The sequence below is a fragment of the Abramis brama genome (assembly GCF_963993115.1).
Source record: "Abramis brama genome assembly, chromosome: 10".
Classification (NCBI taxonomy): Eukaryota; Metazoa; Chordata; class Actinopteri; order Cypriniformes; family Leuciscidae; genus Abramis; species Abramis brama.
Genome location: NC_139972.1, coordinates 21,453,848 through 21,466,358, shown reverse-complemented (window position 1 = coordinate 21,466,358; position 12,511 = coordinate 21,453,848).

The window sequence follows — 12,511 nt, the reverse complement described above, 5'->3', positions numbered from 1 at the left end:
ATGTAATTATACATTAAAGTACTGAGTATTAATAATTAAAAACAAAGGGTTAGGGTAGAATTAGGATTTGGTTAAGAGTTAGTTGCACGTAATTATGCATAATTTACTGTTATTGCTATGGTAAGTACATGTAACATATGTAACAAGAACACTGTAAAATAAAATGCTACCGAGAATTTCACTCCGTTCTACACGCCATTTCATTTCCCACCTATTTTCCTTACCAAAATCAGGAAATTGATTTTGAAGCACATTAACTGTGTGTGTCAAATGTAAACTTCACATTTTTATCACAATTAGCAATATTCCCCAATATTAGACATCTATAGGAAATATTTCATTTCCAGATGGCGTAATCTTACATTAGTTGAACCAGTTGTGGATTCACTGAGCCCAGAACTTGAATGACAGTCAGGCAATGGGCAAAGAGTCAATGGGCACAGCGAATGTATACCCACATTTCCACATCTTTATGTCATTTATCACAAGACTAGTTTACAATTAAATCTCTATCCTAACCGTAGCATTCACGCGGGCCTTTCGTCTCATGCCAAGGAGCGTAATGTCAGGATTTCTATTGTGGCGGCGGATGTGATAATCTGCTCTTTTTTCTCCAAAGCGTCCCCCTTGTGGTGCGGCACGGAGCCCGCAGCATTCCCGATAATCACTCATGCCTCTTTGTAATCAATGCCCACAGAAATAGGATTCCTTTGGCCGATGGCAATTAATAAATTTGTGTCCTTTTTTAACACTAGTGAGCTGAGCTTGAAATTACCAGTGACTGGCTTCTTCTCATTTGCATATTTATTGCAGCGCGGAAAAAAATTCCGGGGAATGATTGATGTGGAGCCTGCCTACTGAATCCCAAACAGCATATTATTATGGGGAGGGGGGGGGGGATGCCAGCGTACAGTTGATTAAAGTTGAAGACGGTGGGATCGCTTGCCGACACTTTTTTTCCCTTCCTTTTTGTTTCCCCTCCCGTTTCTTCATATCTTCAGAGATGGCGGGCGTAAGAATTAAAAGCATATTTTAATGGATGTTGACAAGAAGTGAACTAACAAAAGCCCAAGCAAAGGATTTGCTTGAAAAGATTCAATCAAACATGTTTGCTGGGATTAATTGTGGGTGGAGGCGGAAGATGGTGGGCTCTGTGTTGGGCTTGAATGAGGTTGATTGTTTCTGGGGTCACCTGCGCCGAATTCCTCTGTCATTTTGAGTGATAATTTGGAAATGTCCTATGATTGTAGCTAAAGAGCTAAACCCCTTCGTCGCACCACCCCCTTTCTCATCTCCATCCTATTGAAATAGTTCTGTTTGTGTGGAGGTGAATGGTAGAGTTAAAACAGGCCCTTCCTATTCTAATTGGACGACTGTATCTAAATGAATTCATACATCCAGGGCTTTTGTAAAAGGTTTCTTTGTATATGATAATTTGTGACCTGCTCCATCATTTTAAGTCGTTTTGACTCACAAATACATTTTGAGTTTTCTGCAATGAATAAAAGTCTCGTCTCCAAACCATTGTCGAGATAAATCATAGCCCACAATAAATGGTGGGCCTCTAAATAACAATATATTAAAGTTTCCAGCAATGTTCATCTCCAAAGTTCTTATTTCTTGCAAACTAACCAGTTTCAGACACTGAATGAGGGATTAGACATTTACTGTTCTTTCAACATTACCATGATGTTCATTCATGTTTATTTCATGCTATAACTAGCTAACGAACAAGTTACAGACACTGAGTGACATTCCTGTGGTAAATGAAAACGTTTCACTGATGTCTTTCCACGGTAAAACACTGCTTGTGTGATTACATGAAGGATTATACATTTCATTAAGTTGTACTGTGTCTTTCAACATACCTTCTAATGTTCATTCCGTGTTTATTTCATGCTATAACCAGCAGTAAAGCGGAACAGATGATCGGTTCACCTGCCGCTTGATTTACTGAGGCGACTATAGCGATCTGTCACACCACATTAAAAAGCACCAAAACGACATTCTTTCTTGATTTTCAAAACATTGACACAATTGGGATTTTGATCATTTAAAAATGACATAAAACACAAAACTGTTTTTTTTTTCTTTTGCAATAATCGACTCATCGCGCCATCCGTCTCGCAATGATAGCGCACGTCACATTTGTGTGTTAACTTGATGAAGTCTATTGTGTGTGCTCAAGAGAATCAGGTCTGCTGGCCACGTGCTGAAGGAGCTCTCTTCACCCATAAAACTTCCTCAGAAGTGTGCAGCAAAGTCGGATTTGTGCCGGTGAGTGCGTGCACAGCAAATTGGCAGCTACATCAAATTATTCCCGCATTAAGACCCGCTCGCCATAATCCACTGCAGGGCCCTGCCGCCCCTCCCCCAACTTGTAACTTTTGTCAACGTAAACTGCAGATTTCATGCTCTGCCATTAATCTGTCGGATTATGGGTGCAGTTCAGGAGGACTTATATTTTAATGAATTCCTTTCCTAGCTTAACTAGAGGGGGTGGAGTTTGAGAGGGAAAGGGGCCCTGGTTGGACACAGGTTGGCTCCTCATCCTTCAAACCCCCCCCCCAATCGCATATGTATATGTGTGAGTGTGCTCACACGTGTACGCCTGCATCTGTGTGAGTGCCCCCCACTGTCGGCCCCCTCTCAGCATCTGGAGTGCTGTCACGCAGGGAGACGGCGAAGCACTCCATGGTGCTGACACCTCCTCACACATAGACGACAATCCTCCGCGCCACAATAAATTGAATGTCTCGAGGAGCAGCATTTGTAAAACAAGACAAATAAAGAATTATTGTTACAGCGGACTCTTCACCCCCTTCCCTTCAGATGCGCCTGTGCATATCTGCACTCCATTTCTGTTTGTTGCCTCCTTGCTTTCGCCATCCATCTAAGTATCTCTCTATCTCTCTCCCCATACTGTGCCTCTCTATCTGCACGCTGTCACAGTTTGCTGTAGTCTCTGTCGCTGTCTGCCGCTATCTGTGCTGCAAGCCTGCCCTGCCCCATCCCTCCTCCCCTTCCCTAACTGCTGTCCTGGTCTGTCACTGTATGGCCAAAATGAATTAGGCACAAGCCTGAGAGATGCGTACGTGGGAAAATGGCCTATCTTGCTGTCTGTGGTCAAATCATTCATTATGCTGTTACCAAATTCTCATTTTCTTCTAGCCACTTGTCTAACCACTAGGTTGTTGTTCACACATTAGTAACAGGAAATGGATCTACTGAATCCCAAACAGCATATTAAAGTGCAGTCACACTAGACTTTGAGGAAACACAAGCGCACATGCTTGTATCAAATCAAATATCTACGAATTTGTATAGAAAAAGATGTTTGATAGATTTAACTCTTCACTCAATACAAACAATACAAACAGATTTTTATATTTTGCAGTGTTGCAGGAAACTGGTGAAAACTGTATGATTTGATTGATATGATATATGATATGATATATGATATTATATATGATATTATAACATAAATGCTAAAAAAAAATATATATATATAAAAAAATTCATTTTCAATATTTCAATATTTTGAATTCTGTTAATAATGTTAAACTACGCACACATATATTAAGTAAACACAAACTTTTATTTTGGATGCGATTATTTTGATATATTTTGAATTAATCGTTGCCCAGCCTTAAAAAAAACAAACATTTTGAACATTATTAATAGTAATTTGTTATGCATTAAAAACAGCAAAAAGCTTGACATCAAATCTTGTCAGCAATATTCTTTGAGGGCTTATTGCTCCAATCCCACACCTTTAATATCACAAGGACTTCTGGAGAGAAAAGAAAAAAGAAAAACCAAACGGAATTTGCACAGTACATTTTTCCTTGGGATCATTTTGGAATTTATGTTGTTTTATGTTTCGGCTCTGATTCCAACATCAAAAACACCTAGACTCCTCCTGGATTAAAAAAAGCTACAATGGGCTCCAGTCTTAGACAAAATATACCCATTTTCTTCTCCGCCAAGCAACGCTGTGGAACTCTACTGCCCAAGCATTTGACACCCGCTGCTTGACGCCCAAATCAACACGGCAAGATATACGGCTGGAGGCCAGTGCAAATTTGCATGGAACATCTCTGACTACTTAATTCTGCTTTGATCTCCGTTTCCTGAAGAGGGGATTGTCTGCTCTACTGTGTGGAAACACTTTTGTGTGAGTCAGTGTGCTGTACATCATTCACCCTATGAAGAATCCCAGGCTTTGCCTCTTTTTAGTCACTCTGTTTCCTCCCTCTGTTGCTCTCTTTCACTCGCCTTTCTGCCTCTCACTTTCTCACTCTTTGACTCCAGTGAGCTTTAATGCCTTTTCTTCAAGGACAAGCATCTACTGCACATCATCTGAATAAGACTTTGAGTCAGCATGCCCTCCTGGGGCTTAAGTCCAGCCAAATGCCCCTGAGGCCTGTTTTAACACCAGGCTACTTTTGTCAATAAATATTAATATTGGAACCAAGTACATACAGTCCTGCAGCCACATTCATTGAGCTCCTTTCTCGCTGCGACTGTGGGAAAAGGCAGTGGCATGGCAATGTCATTTTGTGGCTGTGACAACAACATTCTCTACATGACGTGTATGTAGAATATATTTAAAGTATTGATAACATTAAAATGCCATCATTATAGACAGTATAATGAAAAAAATAAAATAGTTTATAGCACTGGAAAGTCTGGCTTATTTTGCTGAATCAATTCAAGTGAATTGTTTGTTTCAAATAGTCAGAAAACGATTGAACAGTCATTGAAAAATGTTGCTAGAGGCATTTTGCACATTCTACTTTTTTAATTAAAAAGTTAAAATGTTTATATTTATCATAATGTTTTCAGTTCATAATATTATATTTATCATAATGTTTTCAGTTTTCACGTTTATATCAGTTAGGGGTTTTGATGTAATTTGTGTAAATTCACGTTCCAATTTGGCTTGGCATCACAGCTAACAATAAAAACTATGACTGTAGGAAATGTGTTAAGACCAATAACAATTGTGCATCTGCATTCACAGATCCATACACTGTTAATTGACAGTAGAATTTATCATGATTGAATCAGCTGATTCTAATAAAAAGCTTGAGAGTTCGATTCAGTCCAATTTAAAAACAGGTTCAAATCCATTAAGGAACCAATCCTTCACCAATGAGAAATTGCATTGCTCAAAAACGCTTTAATGGATACAACGCACCCATTTAGATGATGGTTTTGATGCTGATACTGAGTAGGTTACTGAAGAACAAAAACTACTTTAAAAACATTCAAAAGGGATTATGGATAAATGGAAGATAGCACATACATATATTTTGGAATAATAATTTTGGAACAAGCTGGAATGGTGCCCGAAACACACAGGCAGTGTAGGGCAAAAAAAAAGCATCAGTGATAATGCAAAACACACAGAGCAGGCACAGATGACACATTACATGGAGAATCAGCAGCTAGCCAGTAAGCAAGTGCAGCCAGTTAGCGTCCTTCTCAACCGGGACACACCTGAGACAGAGCTGCCTCACTGTTCAGCAAGCTGTGGCTGCTGTCCCAGGTCCTGTTTCAGTCTGCTCTCTGAGCCAGATTCATTACCACTTGCAGCCGGGGTATTAAGATATGGCTGCATTAACAAAGTTGTCCGGTATCTTAATTGAATCTATCCCTGCTGCACAGCATCTGGATTATGTTTACCTGAAATATAAGCAGCTCGGCACTGGAACATGTGCCCGCTGATAAAACACTGGGTTATTCGTTCCAATCCTAATCCTAACTATAATTTGGTCCCGCTAAATGTATCAGCTCGGCGTAAGCTGCCGATTCGTTTCAGACTGGAAGTATTTGCAGGTAGGTTAATATATTACAAGCTTTGATTTCTTCTTTCCATCCTGAGTATGGATGTAGATTATTTTCTTCCCACAGACAGAGCAGGTGCTAAAAGACTATATCCAAGGTCTACAAAGGCAGGTCTACAAGGTCTACATTGTACTGTCTAGGATGTGTAGGAGATACATTCTGAACACAAACACACTTAATAGTGTAAGCAATTTACAATTTATATAATGTCTTTGTGCACAGGGACAATTTTCAGCAATTCAACTCATCGAGCTGAGCTGTTACTGTTATGCTGCTTAGATCTGGATATAAGCACCTTGCTCAAGGGCATAGCCCCCCAGGATCTGTACCCATCACCCCTCAAACCAGACCTTTGAGCTGAAGCTGGACTGGGGTGAATGTTCAGGTGCTATTCAAGATGGGGAGGGGGTCTACATGAAAGATGACTTTGTGGTGGTTGGGTGTATGGGCTCAGGGCACTGCAATTTTGTCCTTCACGGGGTGACATACCCTCGCTCAAGATATCTTGTGGAGGGTGGTGCTTATTTCCTATCGGTTGAAGGCTGACGGCTAGTCATGTATTAGGGATTGAACTAAATATGCTATTGTGTGTGTGTGTGTGTGTGTGTGGGTCTACCTGCTGTGCCACCACTCTTGAGAACATTTCAGTCAGCAAGTCCTCATGTGTGTCATAAATCACACCTCAGCAGCCAAGGACACAGTCCTCGTGTCACAAACACACACATATGCACCATTGGTTTCTTTCGTTTTGATATTGTGCTGGAATATTTTGATCCCCTAAAACCAATGGTTTTCAATGGCTGGAATATACTTCTAACGTCGGTAGATAAAACAATATAAAATCCAATTATTAGAAACACCATATTTTAAAATCGTGCTAAATGTTTAGCTATAAATTATACAATAACAGTAATAATAATAATTATATATATTATTCTTATTATATATATACATGAAAAAAGAAAAAATGACCCACACATTATAACACATTTGATAGCTCCTTGCTGTCACTCAATGCTCCCTCTCTGTCACTTCCTGTCCCTCTGCTTCTAAGCCAAGTTCAGACAGGCACAGGAATGTCTACGTGTGTGTATCTGTGTGATTGAGTGTGTGTGCGCGTGCGGAGTTGCTCAACGGACATGTTCGCTCGGTGCTAGCAGCCTTGCGGTTCTCTCTCTCTCCCTTTGCCCCGGTTCCCCGGGAACAGATGCCAGGAGTGTGGCATGCGTGTGTGCTGGGGGAGTGGGTTAATTGGGGTAGTAGTGGGGGTTAATTTCAATTAAAATTTCAACTAATGGAGGTCAGGCAAGTGTCTGCAAACACCTGATTAAAACAAATGGTCCTGCCAGTCAAAACTTTATCTTGGTCACCCCCCGGCGGAGCGTCCCAGCAAGGTGGATGCAGGAGGAAGAGATGACTAATGTCGAACGAACGGGGGGGCACTTGTTAGCGTAGCATCTGCTGGAAGCAACTCCGAAAAAGAGAATGAGAGCGATAATGTGTGTGTGTGTGTAAGAGGAAGAGATGAGTTTGCAGGGGGGACATGCTTTCATCCCTATCTGATCGTAGACTTGCTGTGCTGACTGCTGCCGCCATGCTTCTCCATGCGTGCCACAGCAGCTCCTAACATCTGGCAGGGCCCTGGAGGTGTGCACCCGGCCCGGCACCCCGCCGATGCTAAATATGGCGCAGGGTTAACACAGAGCTCCCTAATCACTTAGCCACTGTCTGCCATCTCTGCCACCACTGCTTCTTACTCAACTACAGACATCTGTGGCGCCGCCAGCCATTCTCTTACTCTCTTTTACTGCGTCTTCGTTCCGTACACTTGCGCATTTGGCTGTGTCAATGTTGGCTGTGTCACAAGTTTGGTGCAATGTCTGAAAAGTAAAACTATGCCCTTGGTTGTTAATACATTTAAGTTATCATAATAAGAGTTCAATTATTTGTCTCATGCTTTTATTCAAAAATACATTTTAAAATGATTGATTTAAGCATGTTTTTCATTTCATTATTTTTGACTATTTTTTCAAAATATGTTAGGGTGATACAACTGTCCTAATACCATAATGCCCCATTAAAAAAATTAAAGCCTTGAAAAGAAAACGTTATAATTGTAAAAATATTATATTGTAAACTGTATAATATTTAAATAATCTGTCAATGTTAGTTAATAAAAAAATAAAATTGTTTATTCATGTTACTTTACAGCGCATTAACTAATGTTAGCAAATACAACTCTTAATTTAAAAAAATGTTGAAATCAACGTTAAGACAAACAAATGCTGTAGAATGATTGTTCATTCATTTTAACTAATGGTTAACTATCCAAAGCAACTTTCAGATGTACATGTGTGGGAATGCAAAGGTTATCTGTGAACATCTAGACATTTTTTGTGAATATGAAAACGTCTTGGGTTTCTTTTATGCAAATGTCACTCCAAAGGCTCCGTAGTCTGGTGCGAGTCAGGTGGAAAATGCAATTAGCAAAAACACAACCAAAAGAGATATGCTGCATTATTTCAGGCTGACGCATTAACTGCGAGTCGCTGCCATGTGCGTGTACATGTGTGCAGGTGTACTTCCACGTCCCTGCGCTCATGTGTGGCGTGAGCTGAGCTGTGGTCCCTGCAGAGAGCAGCGAGCCGGGCTCCGTGAGAAACCAGAGCTTTATTGTGCTTGGCCCCAGGCAACCCTGTTTACCAAGCCTGCCACACGTCAGCTTTACAATGGCGCAGATGTGTGTAGCAGCGGATTTGGAGCTTGTATTTAGCTGCCAGGAGTGACGGTGATGAAGTAGCAGTGATAAACTGATAGATTGGCTGCCACTGAAATTTTGGGAATGGGTCAGATAAACATGGCAGAGGAAAAGCTCTCTGTGTTCTGGTGATAATAAACTTGTCGTTCTACGGGTGCATTAGATTCCAGACCTGAAGAAATTACAAGGGAAAGAGAGGTAGAGGCTGAGAGACAGCAAGAAAAAAAACAGTAGCCGTTGAAAAAGCAAGAGGGTGAGATAGAGAAAGAGAGAGAGAATGGAATATAGTCTCTGCTTGGAATTACAGCGGCCTGCCAACACTAGGTTTTAAGGGTAGCCCCGCAGACTGATGGGATTTCAGATTGTTGGCTCACAAATCATTAGCTGTTGTCACTGTATAGTGTAGATATGTTTGAGAAACTCTCTCACCTTCAAAATATACGGCAGGGTAGAGGAAGTCTGCGGTCCACATCCGGCTATGAAACAGCTTCATGGTCTAAATTACCCTTCCCTAAGAAAAAAGAAACACAAATATCTATTCCTCTGTTTTTCTTGGGTATTAGCCACATTGTATTCTCATTTCAGCATTATTTTGTCAAGATTGGATATCCATCACTGAATGCGTTGAACCGCTAATGCTTTAGACGAGAGCAAGAATCCTCCCTAATCTCCGTACACCTGCATTTCCGATGGCGCGTTCGGTAAGAATAAACAGAAGTGTTTGTTCACACCTCCCTCTCCTCAGAGAACTCCCTAAACAAAAGTGAGAACAGAACCAGAGATATCGGCTTCACCCCCTCCGCCCACTTCCCGCCTCTACCCAGCTGCACCGCAGGCTAAACACCCAAAGATAGTAGAACTAATCCAGGCTGGAAGAGGTCGCGGAGCTGGTTATGCATTTGAGGAGAGAGAAAGGAGATGATTTGTTTGAAAGCAGCTCTATATTTGAAAAAAAAAAAAAAAAAACTGTGTTAACATCCTTATCTGCCCATCAGGCTGTTAATCTATGATATCAGGGCTCTGATAGGGAAGGGAAGTGCTTCCTGAATCTTTCCATTGGCTGTGTACGAGCAGATTTCTCTAATTCCAAGCTTTTGATTCTTCTCGATTCTGAATCATTTTGACAAGTTTCAATTATAATGTTCATTTTAGAACATTACCAAAAATATTAAAGGTGTAGTTCACCATAACAATGAAAATTTACTCAGTCATTATTTACTCAGTCTAGTGATGTTATAATGACGTATGACCTTTTTCAGGCCACAAAAGGAGAAATATATTTTTTTTTCTGCTCACGCTCGTCTATATGATGGCAGTGAATAGTGAACAACTTACAGTTACAACAGCTAATGCAAAAGTATCACAGAATGATCCCATGCGACTGTTGTATTTTCCAAGTGTTCTGCGGGCATAAGATAGGGTTTTGTACAAACAAACCAAAACTGAACTTATTATTTAGCGAAAAATCCTGACATTTGCTGTTCACTTCGGTTTTCCAAGGAAAAGCACATAAGCTCAATGAGACGTGGTCTGGGAACCACATGTTCATTTTCTCGTATTTGAGGCGTGGTTTACGAATGCCCAGAGCCGTTTATTGGACGCTATGAATGTCTATCAAATGCGCCTGTACGTAGCTCATAGCCAATCGTTTCAATTATACCAGATGACATATGTAGAGCGACAGAAATTTGACGAGGAAGACGACGAAATAAACTTGCGTTCTAAACTACTAAGAACACTATCTAAGGCTGCATCGAAAGGTAACTTCGCGTCTGATGCCATGTTAGATCCATAGATATAAACAAACTGCTTCGGTGTGTCGCATACACGTCGTCATCGTCTTGCTGCTCCCTCCCCGTTCTGTGATTGGTCCCCTCGCTGAGGCGAAAATCTAGTCCATGGTATCCAGGCTGCCTAGCAGCGTGAATAAAATCGCGCTGCGCACAGGGCAGCATGGGGAAACCCAGGCTACATAAGCGCACCATTTCGAGATTAATCAAGATTAATAAAATGCATTGCAACATGAAACAACGCCCAGAACTGCATAGTTGACAGCCCAAAACTGCTGTGAACTTTAAATTGCATGTGAAAACTTTGCACTGTGTGCTGTTGATTCACTAAAAATAATTTAAAAGAATCATTTGTTCACATATCGGACTATATGGGTTGCACTTTAGGTTTTTGATTCACTAAAAAGAACTGGTTTAAAAGAGTAATTTGTTAGTGAATCAGACTACACTGGTTATGTGCAGTTCGTGAGGACAACTCAATAGAAAGGTATTTTCTTGACAATATTTCGTGGTACACAGCCTGTAGGAAACACTACCACTGAGTAAAAAATCGATCTAGGGATTTTAAGAATATAGTCTGTTCAAATGAATATCTTGATTAATTGGAAAGTCGACATTTACCTGACGAGTTGCATCCTATGCCCGAGTCTGAGACTGGCCACAAAGGCTTGACATTAATTTGACAAATACAAGCAATATTTCAGTTCAGTGTATTAAAATGCATTTCATTCACCTCAACAGATTATAATCATCTAGGTAGGGGAATGACAGAATGGGAAAACAGTTTATTACAAACCACGCTGTACAGTCAGTCACACATGCGATGGAGAGAAAATGAAGTTGTTCATTTATTAGGAGCACCAGATAAACACGAGCCGCTAACACTTTATGTACGTTTAATTAAAGGGTAAGCATTGCCACTCAAGGTGAGAAAGAACATTTAAATTCTTTTCCCACAAGCAAGAATTGCTCTTTTAATTTCCCCATCTGAAAGGTCACAGGCAGTGTTCTTGTTTTCCTCCTTAATTGATTCTTAGAATGCATTGCAGTGAATGATGAAGAGTTCAGCAGCTGTGAATCAGGCCCCTTTACCACAAAGGTAAAAGTTGAACGAATCACTAATTGCTGTTACGCAGTTGGCTACCTTATGAATAATGTCATTTTGTGGGGGCTCTGTGACGTTCCATTTGTGGGAACACGCTTTTATCTTATCTAAGGCTTGGTCACATAAATATCTCTACCCAGCCCTTTAGCAACACTGTTTGTGCACAGATAGGCTACTTAAAGGTTGCATCCGCAATCAAGGGCTGCTATTTTGCCACAAAGTCTGCAATTATTTGCCATTAATTTCTTGATCACACACAGATATGACGTGATGACACAGATTATGTAAAAATTATTGGCTTATTACTAAGTTTTAAGGCACAATTACTTCTATTTTTGCTCCGCCAACACAAATATACAAACAAAGCCACAACAGAACATGTATCCTACAACACAGTGGCATTTCTGAAATAATCAGTGTTTTGAATGAATAGGTTGAGCAAATCATTAAATCAATCGGGTGAGCAAAGGAAAGATGCAAGGAAAGAAAATAAGGACGGAGGAATCGTATAGGAAATCATTTGTATATTGGAATATTCTTGATCACTCAAGAGACACTTAAAATTGTCATCTGCGTTCAAGGGATCTGTCTTTACTGTATGTTGTTGAACTTTGATTATTTAAGAAATTCATAATAAATAATATAATAAAGCAAGATGTTGAAATATGGGAGATATTTATGGTTTATTTAAACTGCAAAGGTCAAACATAAATAAAATTATTGCGACGTGTAGGGGGAGGAGAATTCATATGTGCATCAGGTTTTTGGATCCACCTGTGTAACCTCTGGAAGCTTCCTCACTCCATGTTCCTCGCCTCCTCGCGGTACAGTTAAAGGATTGAGATGTCCTTCAAGATAGCTAACTTTGATCGGTTTCACAGGCTGGAGGATGGAGGAACGAGGAAACATCAATTTAAATATTGAGAAGCACCCTGTTATTTCCCTAAATTAATAAATGGCTGCGTCTGAAAACTGAAAAATGCTGCCTCGGCAGGCAGGATACGG